This window comes from Giraffa tippelskirchi, chromosome 5 (genome assembly GCF_054371585.1).
Source record: "Giraffa tippelskirchi isolate mGirTip1 chromosome 5, T2T-mGirTip1v1.2.pri, whole genome shotgun sequence".
Taxonomy (NCBI): domain Eukaryota; kingdom Metazoa; phylum Chordata; class Mammalia; order Artiodactyla; family Giraffidae; genus Giraffa; species Giraffa tippelskirchi.
In genome coordinates this window covers 104,959,732-104,974,426 of record NC_137279.1, presented here as the reverse complement: position 1 = coordinate 104,974,426, position 14,695 = coordinate 104,959,732, and the positions used below count along the sequence as shown (strand labels likewise).

The window sequence follows — 14,695 nt, the reverse complement described above, 5'->3', positions numbered from 1 at the left end:
GTGACATCCTCTATGAAGGCGAGGCTAACACTAACTCCCCTAGACTGATGAGGGAATTTGAATCACACACACAAAGTTCCTACCTCAGTACTCATGCAGCCATGGAGGACAGTGATTGTTTCTGAGAGCACCAAGCCCCAGAAGAAGACACCATCATTGCAGTCAGGCAGACTGAGTTCAGATTCTGACTCTGCCACATGTGTGACACTGGGCCATGTAAATCTCTGTGAACATACATTTATTTATATGTAAAACAGAGACGGTAATACCTATCTTTCAGGTTACACAAGGATTTAGGGGTTATAAAAAATATGTCAAGTGCTAGCAGACACACAAAAAAGAAAAAACTGCTTAAAAGGTGGGAGTTATTATCGTTCTAATTTTTTATTGAGTTATATACATATATCATAAAACTCACTCTTTCAAAGTGTACAATTCAGTAATTTTTTAGTATATTCACAAGGTTGTGTGACCATAATCACATCCAATTTCCGAATAGCTATGATTTTTTAGTTCATTTGACTCAATAACCCTGAGGTTGGCCTCTGCTCTCACACTCTCCTGAAAGCTTTAGTGTTAATAAATAAGCTTGTTGATTTGCTCAGTTGTGGCCGACTCTTTGCGACCCCATGGGCTGTAGCCCACCAGGTTCCTCTGTCCATGGAATTTTCCAGGCAAGAATAATGGAGTGGGTTGTCATTTCCTTCTTCAAAATGAAGCTTGAAAAGGGACAAATCAGACCACAAATACTCAGTACCAGCACTCAGTACACTTTCTTAATCATTTCTTCCCAAAGCCTCACCTGGACGGCAGCTGCTCCCGTCTAGTTTCCGAAACTCCAATTTGACCAGGTCTCCTCCTCACTCCTCTCCCTTCTCTCAGCTCTTCTGTAATCCTTACCCCATAACTTCCACGTGCTTTTCCCCTGTGGAGTGATGTATCCCATTCCTTTAGCTTCTTCCTTTTGCACTTCAGATCATGACATCACTGTGTCAGGGACAGCTCGCTGTTTTTCTGAGACCCGGGTTCCCCTCTCATAATGAGGCAGTTTTGTGGAGGTTCTCAGGGTGGAGCTACATTTCTCAACTCTGCCTGCCCTCCATGCCCCTGAACCCATCCCTAGCTCCCTACCCCAGCACATCTGGGTGGAGCCCTGTGGACTAGGTAGACTAGATCTCATCACTAGGAGGTGAGCAGAAGTCATGCATGTTGCTTCCAGGCCAAAGTGATTGACAACCAGGTATTGCTCTTCTTCCTTCCCTTTCTTTGTCTGCCAGATAAAGGCAAAGGACCTCAAGGCCCCAGGGGATAGCTCAGCCTCAAGCAAGGAACCTGCAGGTCCATGAATCACAGAGTGAGAGACTGTCTGTCAGGTACTTGATATGGACTGATGGGAACAAAGAATAAAACCATTATGGTTATGCTACTGACAGTTGGAGGATTTGCTTATTACAGAGGCTAGTTTTGCCTTAATTAGTATACCTGGTCAGCCCAAAGGAAACAGAAGCTCTTTAAATCTCAGAAGACCCTAGAGGGAGAATGGTTATAAATATTTTGCTTTATATAGATTTTTATGTTATATATCTATTACTCTTATTACATACCTCATTCCATTTAAGCCTGGTACTTAAGCCTGAGAATAATATTAAGATGTCCCTGGTGGCTCAGATGGTATAGAATCTGCCTGCAATTCAGGAGACTCAAGTTTGATCCCTGGGTCAGGAAAATCCTCTGAAGAAGGAAATGGCAACCCACCCCAGTATTCTTGCCTGGGAAACCCCATGGACAGAGGAACCTGATGGGGTACAGTTCATAGCATCGCAGAGTCGGAAACATTGAGTGACTAACACTTTCACTTTTTTTTCCCCACTTTGTTGACAAAGAGAGATATTGAGTTGCTCCCCCAGGGCGAGTGCTTCTGGGGTGGTTGGTGAGAGCCCTCCACCAGCTGGGCCCATGAATCTGAAGCCAGAATCAATTGACAAGCAAGTACTTTCCAAGGAGACACAAGATCTCACACAGAGAAGAGAACAGGAGACAGGCAGAGAAGCCTTCACACTGACTCAAGGAGTAGCCATAGCTGTTGAATACAGGGAGGGTGGCCTGCAAATCAGTTCTGTTGTCTCAAGCTTGGGAAGACAGCATTCTGTGGATTGGATGGTGATTCAGGCTTTGGCTCAGGGAGACGGGGGGATGGACATGGGGCCCTGCAGGTGAAGCTCTGAAAGCCCAGAGCCTCCGAGGTCATCATCCGTGAATATCTTGCCCAAGTCCACATTCCTGGGCCATAGCAGCAAGGTGCGCATGGAGCATAACCTCTTTTTCTTATATACCTCTACCTCCTATATGATCCCTTTTACAACATCTTTTTTTTTATCTCCCAAGGCTGCCTTGCATCCACTTGTGTCCTTATTTCACCTTACTGTTAGTGGAAAAAAACAGGGTTGAGTGGGCAGAGGATTGGCCAAGAGTTGAGGATGTCAATAGCCCACCTCCCTCCCATCTCTACTCTAGAATGAGATGCTCTAACTCAGCTCCCAACTCAGTTGGTCAGTGGTTTCCGATGTTTATTCATTTGTGCATTTACCTATTTGTCTACCAGACGTTTCGTGAGAATTTATTCTACAAACAGTACTATGTCAGGTGCCACGGGGCATGGAAAAATGAAGAGGTCATCACCCCTGTCCTTAAAAAGGAGAACAGAGTGGTGAGAGCAACAATTTGTAATTTTGTCTCTGTCAGTGGCAGCAAACCTCTGGCAGCGTACCTGAAAGGCCTGGGGATTTGGTTGGACTGAGAAAGTTGGAGGCCCACAGTGTTCTAGAGCTCGTGGTCAAGAATGATGAAGCCTTTGGCAGTGGCTGCTCCATCTTGCGGCAGGACTAGGGTGGAGCCCATTGGCATGGTGCTAAAGCACAATAATGAGAAGGCAATGGCTGCTTGGAAGTACTAGGCAGTAGGCTCTAGCTGACTCCAAACAGAGATGACACCTGGATCCCTGAAGTCGGCTGGCATAGTTTCAGAGAAGAGAAGACAGTCTTCCTTGGAGACTGGCACTTGGGCTGAATTCAGTGGCTAGGCCTGGCACTCTCCCCTCTCTGCATCTTCAGCCCTCAAGCTCACCAACCCCTAAACCAACAGTGCAGGTGAAACATCGGCCGAAACTGTCCTGTCTGAGAAACCTCCATGGTGTGTCACCTGAAGGGAATCCAGCACACCCTTCTCTAGTGTTAGATTAGAGGATGGACCTGCTGTGTGTGTTGGTGGGCAGTGGGAGTCCCCTGCTGATGAGCAGGACTCCTCTGACAGGTGCGAGGTTTTCAGGCCACTGCTGCCTCTTCCCTCTCTCCCCTAGAAGGAGTTCAAGAGGGTCATATTTCCTAAGGCTGAATGGGTAGGCAAAACAAGCTTGAAATCCACTTGTGATCTGATCTGGGGGCAGCTCTGGGGTCAGGTCACCCAATGGTTTGACCTCGCTGGTGTTGTCGAAGTTCACAGCCACACAGGGAAAACATCCAGCGTTTCCGTTTTACAGCAAGGTGAGAGATGGAATGGGAAGATGAGCATGGTTCCAGTATCTCTCCCTCTGCCCCAGTGACCAGAGGTTAGAGAGTATGTCACAAATATTTGTACTACAAGACTCAGGTATCCCCACAGGGAGCCAGCCCCAAGCTCACCGGTCAGATGTCAGCCATCAAGGCTTCCCAAACTCCTCCCCACCTGCCCAGTTCTAGACAGAGCTTGTAGCTCCAGAATTTTCATGTGTCCGTGGCAAAATATTGCTTCTCCAGTGATCAACTCCCTCTGTGTGAGATGTTTCCTTAGTGTACTAAATGATGCCTCTGGGAGAGAGAATTGCCTGAGATTTCCATACCTGGTCACTAACATCCAGAAGTTAGCTCTCAGCTTTGCTGGCCTGGGAACTTAATTCCATCAGTTTCTCAAAGATAAGCAGGCTAGAGAGAACTGGTTTTCTACATAAGAGCATGAATGACAACTGAGATATGGACTTGTCAATGAGGGGTATCAGGTAGCATCACTGGGACCCAACTTTTCTTCAAATCTCCCCTGAGGATAATCCCACTGTGGATGCTGAAACATAAAACAGATATTTTTCCAAGAAGACAAAAGTAGAGCAAAGCCTCAAGAGTGAACCTGTTTTTAAGGAATATTTCATCATTCTAGAGTACATGGATAAACTGCCCTTCTGCATCCTGGAGATGTTTCTGGATAAACAATGCTGGTTCTCAGAATTAGAGGGCTCCCACTCTGGCACACAGAGCCACCTCCCCCTGTGATGCCAGCACTGCCTCAACATAATATGACACAATTGAGTATACAGCAACTTTCTTTATAAGTTAGCACTTTCCAGCTTTCTGAGCATCACTGCACCCATATACATGACTATATGGCATACTGGGCTGGATTGATAAAGGGACTCCAGTCATCCCAAGTCCTGTTCTGCCACCTTAAGGTTGAAAGGAAGTAAAAGCCCCCGCACATCTTTGACTCATTGTTGCCCATCAGTGGGCCTTAACACATAGGTTGGAAAGCTCTGGTGCATACCATACTCTTCTTCACTAGATCTGGGAGTATTTAGTGGAGACAGTAAGTACTTTAGTCTCTAATGAGCAACACACCTGTTTTTAGGATCTGATTCTCTCCATGCTGTGTCTTGAGGTGTTTTGATTTTACTTTCAGCTGGTGAATTCTTCTGACCCTGCCACCCCCAAATCTGGAATGCCTTTCATAGAGAACACTTTTATATTCTCTCCAGATCCCTTCTTCAGGGTTGATCTACCCAGCTCCCAGCTGCTGATGCCTCCCAGCTGTGTCCCTTACTAGGCAATGCCCTTGGCAGATAACTGCCTGGCACGAAATGAAGCCCCTCCCCGGGTCAGCTCCAAGCCAATGGCTGGTTAATGCAGCGATATAAAGGTTGGACCCCCTTCCTTCAGTTGGAGAGAATTCTGAAAGCTCATCCCAGCTCTAGAGCTCCCTTGACGGATTGCCTAAGGCCTCAGTTACCATCATGTTAAGGATCAGTTTCTCCCTTTGACCAATCTTTATATGGAAACACACCCAATAAAACTTTTGCATGCAATTTTCTGTCACCAAAGCTGCTTCCAGTAAACCACACTCTCTTGGAGGTCTCTTTAGCATTTTAAGCACATAGTGTTACCTACCTTTTACTATAGAAAATGATCAAATTTATATCAGCACAAATTAAAATTTTAAGTTACTTGATAATGTGAGGATTGATGAGCTGTTGGAATGTCCAGGAAAGGACAGTAATTCAAAAGAAAAAATTGAGTTTTCTTGTGGGAAAGAAGAACCGAGAGGGACTAAAGGGTCATTTGTGCTCTACACCTTCTAGGACAAGACACCTTTTTTCTCTGGGCCTCACTTCATCCATCCTATGGTCAGGTGACTACCTGATTGCTCTGTATTTTTTTTTCTTTTGCACCACACAGCATGTGGGATCTTAGTTCCCTGACCAGGGATTGAACCTGTGCCCCCTGCATTGGAAGCATGGAGTCTTAACCATTGGACCACCAGGGAAGTCCTTCATGTGATTGCTCTGCTCACACTTCCTATGGATCTACATTTCTGTTTTTCTAAAGCAGTAGTTCTCATGCTTGAATGTGCATCAAAACCTCTTGAAAGACCCATTAAAACACAGGTTGCTGGGTTCCACCTCCAGAGTTTCTCACTCAGTAGGTCAGGGCGAGACCTGAGAATCTGCATTTCTCACAAGTACCTGGTGGTACAGAGGCTAATACTGTTGGTCTGGGGTCCACACTCTGAGAAATACAGCTCTAATGGCGTGGTAAGGGCTGTCTGTTCGCTCAGCTGGAAGAAGGACCATTTCACAAATCGTAATTACCATTATTACTGAAGTGACTTTAAAAGAGTTAATGTAACTTCTTGATTTGCTTGGTGAGAAACTCTCTGTCAAAGAAAAAAATGTTGCCAGCCCAACAGAGGCCTAACTATCTAAAGCTAAATCTTATGTGAAAAAAGAGATCACTTTTTCCAGAGGAGACTATGAAGATCATAAACCAAACAGATTTGGATTTAGGAAAAGTTCCTCTAAGCAAGAGGAGGGAGGGAGGGAAGGAATTGTCTTTTAGAGAGGGTCTTCCTGGACCCTCTGCACCCTTCCTGTGCAGAGAACCCTTGCCACCTGCACACAATCTGGGATGCTGAGAGCATCAGATGCTGAACCTCTCGCTTGTGAACAAGATCTCAGACGCCAACCCCCTGGGATTCTGGGGCAAGTGCTATAACCTTCTGGGGTGTGCTCAGTGCCAGCAAGAGTCATCTGCACAATGCTGCACTGCTGGAAACACTCTCCCTTCTCTGGCCCGGGGCCTCGCCACCCAGTCTGTTTTTACTGGACGTCTTGGAGGTCTGAGAGCCCAGGCGTCAGGGCACTTCCTTCTTAAGAGTGTAGTGTCTGGGATGCTGAATCCAAGCCTGCCAGTTCCCATGCACGCCTCCAGGCCATGATGTAGCCCTGCTGGCTGGAGGAATATAGGCTTTGCCTATTCTCACAGAGTATTTGGTTGGGCAGTGCCCTGGAACTGTGCTCTGGAGGCACTTGGGTACTGCATGGGATAAGGAAAATCTTCAACTAAATCTTTCCTTTCTCCCCAAAGACAAGTTACCCATCTTTAAGGCATCAGAGGATCTCAAGACTCTGAGGACTCTTCAGAGACCATCTGGTCAAGCTCTCTTTAATAATCATAAAATCCTATTCATAAAGAAGGCGGAGCACTGAAGAACTGATTTTTTCAAACTGTGGTGCTGGAGAAGACTCTTGGGAGTCTCTTGGATAGCAAGGAGACGAACTAGTCAGTCTGAAAGGAAATCAACTCTGAATATTCATTGGAAGGACTAATGCTGAAGCTCCAATACTGTGGCCACCTGAGGCAAAGAGCTGACTCATTGGAAAAGACTCTGATGCTGGGAAGGATTGAAGGCAGGTGGAGAAGGGGGTGGCAGAGTATGAGATGATTATATAGCATCACCGACTCAATGGATATGAATCTCAGCAAACTCCAGGGGATAGTGAAGGACAGGGCAGCCTGGTGTGCTGCACTCCATGGGGTCGCAAAGAGCTGGATATGACATAGTAACTCAACAACAACAACAGCAATCCATAATAATGATGATAACATTTTACAGTTTGCAAATTTTACAAAGTGCTTCCATGTACATTAGGTATATCTTCACAGGCTACATTGAGTCTGTGAGAAAGTCCTGTTGGCTCTTCTTCAAAATTATGTCCCATTGCTCTGTCCACTCTTTCCATCTTTTCTGCTACCGGTCTAGCCACCAGTACCTCTTCAGCACCAGCCTCCAAATATATTTCTCCTTTGGACTCTTGCTTCTTGAACACCATCCATTTCCTACACAGCAACCAGAATGATCTTTTGAAATATAAATTGGTGGTGATTGTACAACATTGTGAATGTCACTGAAATGTTCACTTTAGAATGGTTCATTTTATATGACTTTCACCTCAATTAAAAAAATGTGTGTGTATAAATCCGACCATGTCACATGCTGGCAGGAAAACCCTTCAGTGGTTTCCCACTGCACTTAGAATAAAATTCAGATTCTTTACCATGAGAATAGTAGTCTCCCTGATGAATCTTGTAACCTTACCTACCTCATCTCCTGCCACTTTTTTTTTCAATATTTTTTGACTGCACTGGGTCTCAGCTGTGGCATGCTGGATCTAGTTCCTTGACCAGGGATTGGACATAAGCCCCCTGCACTGGGAGCACAGAGTCTTAGCCACTGGACCACCAGGGAAGTCCCTCCTGCCACTCTTTATCACACCCACTTGTTCCCAGGCACTCCATCTTCCCCTCTGCCCAAACACATTGAGGTCATTCCTAAGAAACTTTGTGTTCCCCTGTCTATATCAATGCTTCACCCAGATTCACTCAATCCAAAGGAGTTTCACCCTTCACTATCAGCTCCCTGTTTTGTATTTTATTCACATCCCTTCCAGGTATTATAAGGGATTGGCTCACACGATTATGGAGGCTGGTAAGTCCAAAATCTACAGTGTGGGCCAGCAGACTGGAGACCCAGAAGAGCCGCTGGTGTGGATGAAGTCTGAAGGCAATCTGCTGGAGGATTCCTTCTTGATGGGGGAGGCTGATCTTCTTGTTCTAGTCTGGCCTTCAACTGATTGGATGAGACCCACCCAGATTGGGGTAGGCAATCTGCTTCTTCAAAGTCTACCATTTTAAAAGGTAATTTCATCTCCAAACATTCTCCAAGGTGACACAGTAAATTAAGCATCACAGTGGGTATTTTATAGGTGTCTGTTAATTGAATGATCTAATTTGACACTTGGAAATTCTGTGGTGTAGGGATTACTAGCCCCACTTCATAGATGTCCCTGGAGTAAGGAGGTTAAGTGATTCATTGAAGAGCAAAGAGTTGGAAAGTGGCAAAGGCAAGTCAAGTCCCCTCTTCCACCACCGAGTCTAGAGCTTGGACAATTTAACAATGTTCAGTGCACCCTCTATGCATACTGTCTCATGTGTATTTCTGTTAGGACTGCATTCAAAGAGGTAAGAATCCTCTCAACTCTTCTCTCTGAAAGTTGCTCCTTACAGTTACAAAAGTCATCCTGCTAGGAAAGTAGTGAAGAAGAGAAGAATCTGAAGAACAAGTGTGGTGCTTTTTCCTAGGATTCAACACACTTTGGTTTCTTGGGCCCTTTGCCCTTCACTCATTCTGCTTTAAGTCAATCACCAATGCTTCCAAGGGAAAAACTGATCCACATTTCTACTCTAGCCCAGTACTAGCTAAAGTAGCTACCATTTATCAGATGCTTACCCTATGTCAGGAGACCTTAAAGAGTAGATATTATTAACTTCCATTATTCAGTTGAGAACATGAAGGTTTGGAGGATAAGTAACTTGCCAAGGTCCCAGCTTGTAAATAGTAAGACAGATTCAAATCTTGTCTGATTCCAAAATTAGTCTTCTCACTATACCATGGGGCCTCTTAAAAGTATTCAGATCTGTGACTCATTCCCCCTGAATCTCCTCCTCACTCCTTTCTCTTCCTCTGCCAAACTGAAGTGGTCTGGTGTAGTGGACAGTTCATAGGTCCTGGAGAGAGAAGCATTGGGCTTTCAAGCCGTCTGAACAAGTCATTTGGTCTCTCAATCATTCTATAGTTTACTCATGTATAAAATGAAAGAAAAAAAGTCGAAAAAAGTCCCACTGTTCAGATGAAAAGGGATGCTGTCTGTGGTGCTGAGTATTAGAAAGTGCTGTGTATATTAATTAGGATTGTTATCATCTAAATATGTCACTTTCTTTCTAGATCTGAAGGAAAAATTTAACTTGAAGGAGTCTTTTTCGACTTGACAGAAACACATTTAATCATTTGCTTGATTTATACACCTTGAGCATTAACAAGTAATTATGAGCTCATTTTCAAATAAATTGGGTGTTTGCTTTGTCTCTTCAAAGGGACTATTAACCAAGGCAGGAATTGAATTTTCTATTTCTGTTTTATCCTCTTATCTTGCCCAATGCAGGGATCTTCATTTACCAGGAGCTCAATAAATTCAGGATGAAGAATTGACTCAAGAATGAGAATCTGTGGGAAAAGTCAAGAAGTCATTATGCTTACGGAGAGTAACATATTTGATGAAGCCAAGTCTGGGGAATCCAGAAAGTGCAAGTTAAGTTGGGGAGATATATCCCTAAATGGATTAGTGAGAAATAATGGGGTCATGGAGAAGGGTAAAGTCCCTAAATCCCAATCTCACATTCTGTGAGGATGAATATTGGCTCTTTCTGGTTTAGGGGTGGTATGGTGAAGTGTAAAAATGACTAAACTAGGACTCAACATCCTTGGCTGCAGATTTGATTTAACATCTTTAAATCAGTTAAAAAATTTGTAGCATGATAAAAGTGAAAGTGGAAGTTGCTCAGTCGTGTCCAAATCTTTGTGACCCCATGGACTGCAGCCCACCAGGCTCCTCTGTCCATTGGATTCTCCAGGCAAGAATACTGGAGTGGGTAGTCATTCCCTTCTCCAGGGGATCTTCCCAACCCTGGGATTGAACTCGGGTCTCCTGCATTGCAAGCAGATTCTTTACCATCTGAGCTACCAGGGACACCCTTGTAATACAATAGGCTGAACTAGATTACTGTCAGGTTATTACTTCCACTTCAAAAATGTTACAGAATCACAAACAAGAGACTGACTTTTAAGTCTTAACATATAAAAATCTTCTACAAATCAAATTTTAAAAGCCAGTAACCTAACAGAGAGGGTTAAGGATGTAAGTAGAGAGTTCACAGAAAAGAAAACACAGCAACTTTTAAACCAAAAGAGCAACGCAAGTTAAAACTACAAAGAAATTCAATGTTTTCAACTATCAGGAAATAATGAGCTCCACAACACACCGTGTTCACTGTGTTGCTGAGCATGAGGAAGCCAGCACTCTCAAAAAGTAGTGGAAGTGTATATTGGAATATCCTCTAGGGAGGACAGTTTGGTCATTACCAAATTACTTATTAAAATTAAGGTCTTCCCAGGTGGCACAGTGGTAAAGAATCTGCCTGCAATGCAGGAGACGCAAGAGACACAGATTTGATCCCTGGGTTGGGAAGATCCCTTGGAGTAGGAATGGCAACCAGCTCCAGTTTTCTTGCCTAGAACATTCCATGGACAAAGAAGCCTGGTAGGCTACAATCCATGGGGTTGCAGAGAGAGAATCAGATGTGACTGAGTGCACACACACACACACACACACACACACACATTAAAATTAAAAGCTCACATACCCTTTGATGTGGCTATTTTACTCCTATGTGTTTATCCTATAGATATACTCACACATTCGAGAAACAATGTGTGTAAAAGGACATTCACTGCAGCATTTTTGTACTACCAGTGGATTTAAAACAAACTAAATGTCCACCTACGGATTGCTATTTAAATAAACTATGGTATACTGTGTTTCCATACAATGCAATCATGACAACCTTTAAAAAGAATGAGGCATCTCTAAATGTACTAGCATGAAAAAACCTTCAAGATACATGTTTAATAAAAAAAGGTAGGAGCAAGATAGTGTGTATAGTATAGTACCATTTGAGTTATTATACAGAAAATATATTTATTATATAATATGCATATTCCTTTTTACTTAGAAATACTTTAAAACTTACAAAGTTGTAAAAATAAAGATATAATCTTTATTTTTTACCTTTATGTAAAAATAAAGATAAAGGACATTCACATACCCTTTACCCATTCACTTACTGTTAACATTGTATTCCATTTGCTTTATCATATGAATATATATAGTTTTAATGTCTCTGGAAGCTGTCATAAGAAAGTTGTAACAATGGCTGCTTCGGAAGAGGGAACTGAATGACTAGAAGATTACTTTTTACTCTATGCCCTCTGGGACCTTTTGAATTTTGTATGACATTTTTAAAATTAAATTTAAATTTATATGAGCATCTCTGCAAAAATTCTGAGGTCTGTAACTTCAGAGTAAAGATCATTATTCCAGAGAAGCAAGACAGATATCTGAAAATGAAAGTCAAAAGGTAGCCAAGAGTGACTACACAGTGATGAGGGATAGTTTCTCTTTATAGAGGTCTTCCAGCTGATAAAGAAAGAAGCATAAGATTATTTTATCAGCATTTGTAACCTTTGTTGTGTCAGTGGGTCAATAGCTGTTAACATCAAAAGGACATTTATTAATACATTTGGATGTCCCCTGATGGAAGTACACATCACTGCCTGTGAAGGATTCATACCAAAACAATTGATCTTGAATTACATCAGCTTCTACTGCATGTGCTCAGTCGCATCAGACTCTTTATGGTCCCATGGACTGTAGCTCACCAGTCTCCTCTGTCCATGGCATTTTCCAGACAAGAACACTGGAGTGGGTTACCATTTCCTTCTCCAGGGGATTTTCCCAACCCAGGGATCAAAACTGAGTCTTTTGTTTTCCAGCATTGGCAGGTGTTTTTTTGTTTGTTTGTTTGTTTTTTAACTACTGTTACCACTTGGGAAGCCCCAACTTCTGGACTTAATGTATCAATTATAGGATACACAGGGATCAGAGGAATGCATCATCCTTGGTAGGTGCATTCCTGGGGGCTGTGCTCACCAGCTTCTGTGTCGGTCGGCTTCTGGTACATTCAGGCCATGGGAGGTCCTGGGAGGTACATAGGAGGCTGAAGTTGGAGAGAAGCCAGGGTCTTGTCTATTCTGTTGTGCCCCTCATGGAGGCCCCCACACTGGATACCTCTTTTCTGCAGCTCAAGCTCCTGTTAGTTACACCAACATGATTCCTGTTTCCACCTCCTGACTTTATCCCTTAGACTCCAGTAAAACCTTCTCTTCCCTTTGTTCCTTCTGGATTAGGGGTAACAGTTGTTTCCTCCTATTGTAACTTCACTTGTTTGGCTTTTTGGCTCCTCCCATCACCTGTGTGATTAATTCCCCTCTTTTTAAATACTCTGAGTGGTTTCTGTTTTCCTGATTGGACACTAACTGATATACATGGCTTTAATGATTATTTCAAACATATGTGCCTTGGAACAAATAATTTCCAAAGTACATATTTTTCAGGTCATAGAAAAGAGATCCTCTGGTCTCTATTTTATGAGATTAGCACAATCTTGATACAAAACCTGTAAAGATGACAGAATAAAACTAGAAGCAAGTCATAAGAATTGGTTTTCATATGGCTACCTGATTTGTGACAAAGACGCCATTACATTGCAGTACAGGAAAGTCTTTTCAAAAATAATGTTGGGTCAATTAGAACTCATTAAAATAAAAAAGAAGTATCAATCCTCTAGGTCACACCATACCAAAAAAAAAAAAAGATCGTGATGACCTATAGACCTATATAGGCTTCCCTGGTGGTGCAGTGGTAAAGAATCTGCCTGCAATATAGGAGACGCGGGCTTGATCCCTGGGTCCAAAAGATCCTCTGGAGTAGGAAATGACAACATGTTCCAGTATTTTTGCCTGGGAAACCCAATGGACAGAGGAGCCTGCTAGGCTACAGTCCATGGGGTTGCAAAGATTCACACACAACTGAGCATGCACACATAGACCTATATATAAACCCTAAGGCTATAAGTTACTAAAAAAAACCACGGGGGAATATCTATGATTTAAGGTAGACAAAAAATTTTAAAATAGTACTTAAAAACCACTAAACAAGAGAAAAGCTTAATATGTTGGTTCATTAAAATTAAGAACTGTTCATCAAAAGACAACATTAAGAGACTGAAAAGGCAAGTGATAGACTGGGAAAAGAAAACCTCTCTCTGTGTGTCTCTTTCTCTCTGCCTCCCTACCCACGCCCAGCCTGCCCCCCTCCATGATGAGGGACTTATCCAGAACATGTAAAGAAGCACAAGTCAAAGGAAAAAGACTTCCAATCCAATGGAAAATGGGAAAACACCTGAAATAGGCACTTAACAAAAAAACACATCCAAATGACCAATAAGCATATGAAAAGGTGCTCAAAGTCATCTGATCAGAAAAACATAAGTTAAAACCATAATGTGATACCACCAGAGTACTGCTAAAATTAAAAGGACTGGATAAAACCAAATGTTGGCAAAGATGTGGTAGACAACTAGAATTCTTATACATTGCTGATGGAATATAAGTTAGTTTAACCACATTGGAAAATTATTCAGTAGGCTTTTTAGTTTTTAATAGCTCTGAGGTATAATTCATATACAACAAATTATACATTTTTAATGCATATAATTTGATGGCTGAGTTTTGACCTATGTGTACAACCATAAAATGACAACCACAGTCAAGAAAATGAACATGTTCATCATCCCCAGAAGTTTCCTCATGCCTTGTGGAATCCATCCCTTCCTCTCTACTCCCCCCAATCCCATCCCTAAGCAATTACTGATCTATCTTCTATAATTATGAATTAGTTTGCCTTTTCTAGAATTTTATATACATGGAATCATATAGTATTTTGTATCTAGCTTCTTTTACTCAGTTATTTTGAGATTTATCTATGTTGCTGTGTCTTTTAATAGTACATTTTTTATTGCTGAGTAGTATTTCATTGTATGGCTATACCTCAATTTGTTGATGTACTCATCTGTTGGTGAATGTTTGGATTGTTTCTGGTGTTTTGCTATTACAAATAAAACTGCTATGAACATTAATGTACAAGTCTTTGTGTGGATAGATGCCTATTTCTCTTGGGTAAATACTTGGAACAGAATGGCTGAGTCATAGGTCAATGTATGTACAGCTTTTAAAGAAATGAGCAGAAGTTTTTAATTGAACTAAATATTCAATGGATATTGAATGGATCACATATTGAATAGGTAACATATTCACTGTGATCCATCAAATCTACCTTGGATATGTTCCTAAAAGAAATGAGTGCATATGTCTGCCCAAAAATATGTATAAGAGTATTCATTGTACTTTATTCACAATAGCCAGAAACCAATCAGATGTCCAAATATGTACAAACAGTAGTCAGGGATCCTCCACCACTGTGGTGTTACAGAATTTCCCTGGGCCAAAAGGGGTACTTTGTTGTTCAGTAAATCTGATTGTCATGACCAGTCCATGACATACACCCTCAGTTCCCCTGCCTCTCTCTTCCATCAATGTTCTTGTC

The 14,695-nt window shown here is 42.4% G+C and overlaps 1 protein-coding gene and 1 non-coding gene across 2 annotated transcripts in view; both read right to left on the bottom strand.

Annotated features, from left to right (window-relative positions):
• Positions 1 to 5,489: 5,489 nt before the first annotated feature.
• Positions 5,490 to 5,562, bottom strand: TRNAW-CCA (transfer RNA tryptophan (anticodon CCA)). Its single transcript has one exon. It is a non-coding gene; the product is annotated as a tRNA-Trp (tRNA).
• Positions 5,563 to 7,143: 1,581 nt separating this feature from the next.
• GDAP2 (ganglioside induced differentiation associated protein 2) overlaps positions 7,144 to 14,695 on the bottom strand; it is a 99,983-nt gene continuing 92,431 nt past the window's right edge. Inside the window, exon 17 of the transcript XR_014054595.1 lies at positions 7,144 to 9,639. The gene's annotated coding sequence lies outside the window, so the exon portion shown is untranslated. The remainder of the gene's footprint in view (positions 9,640 to 14,695) is intronic.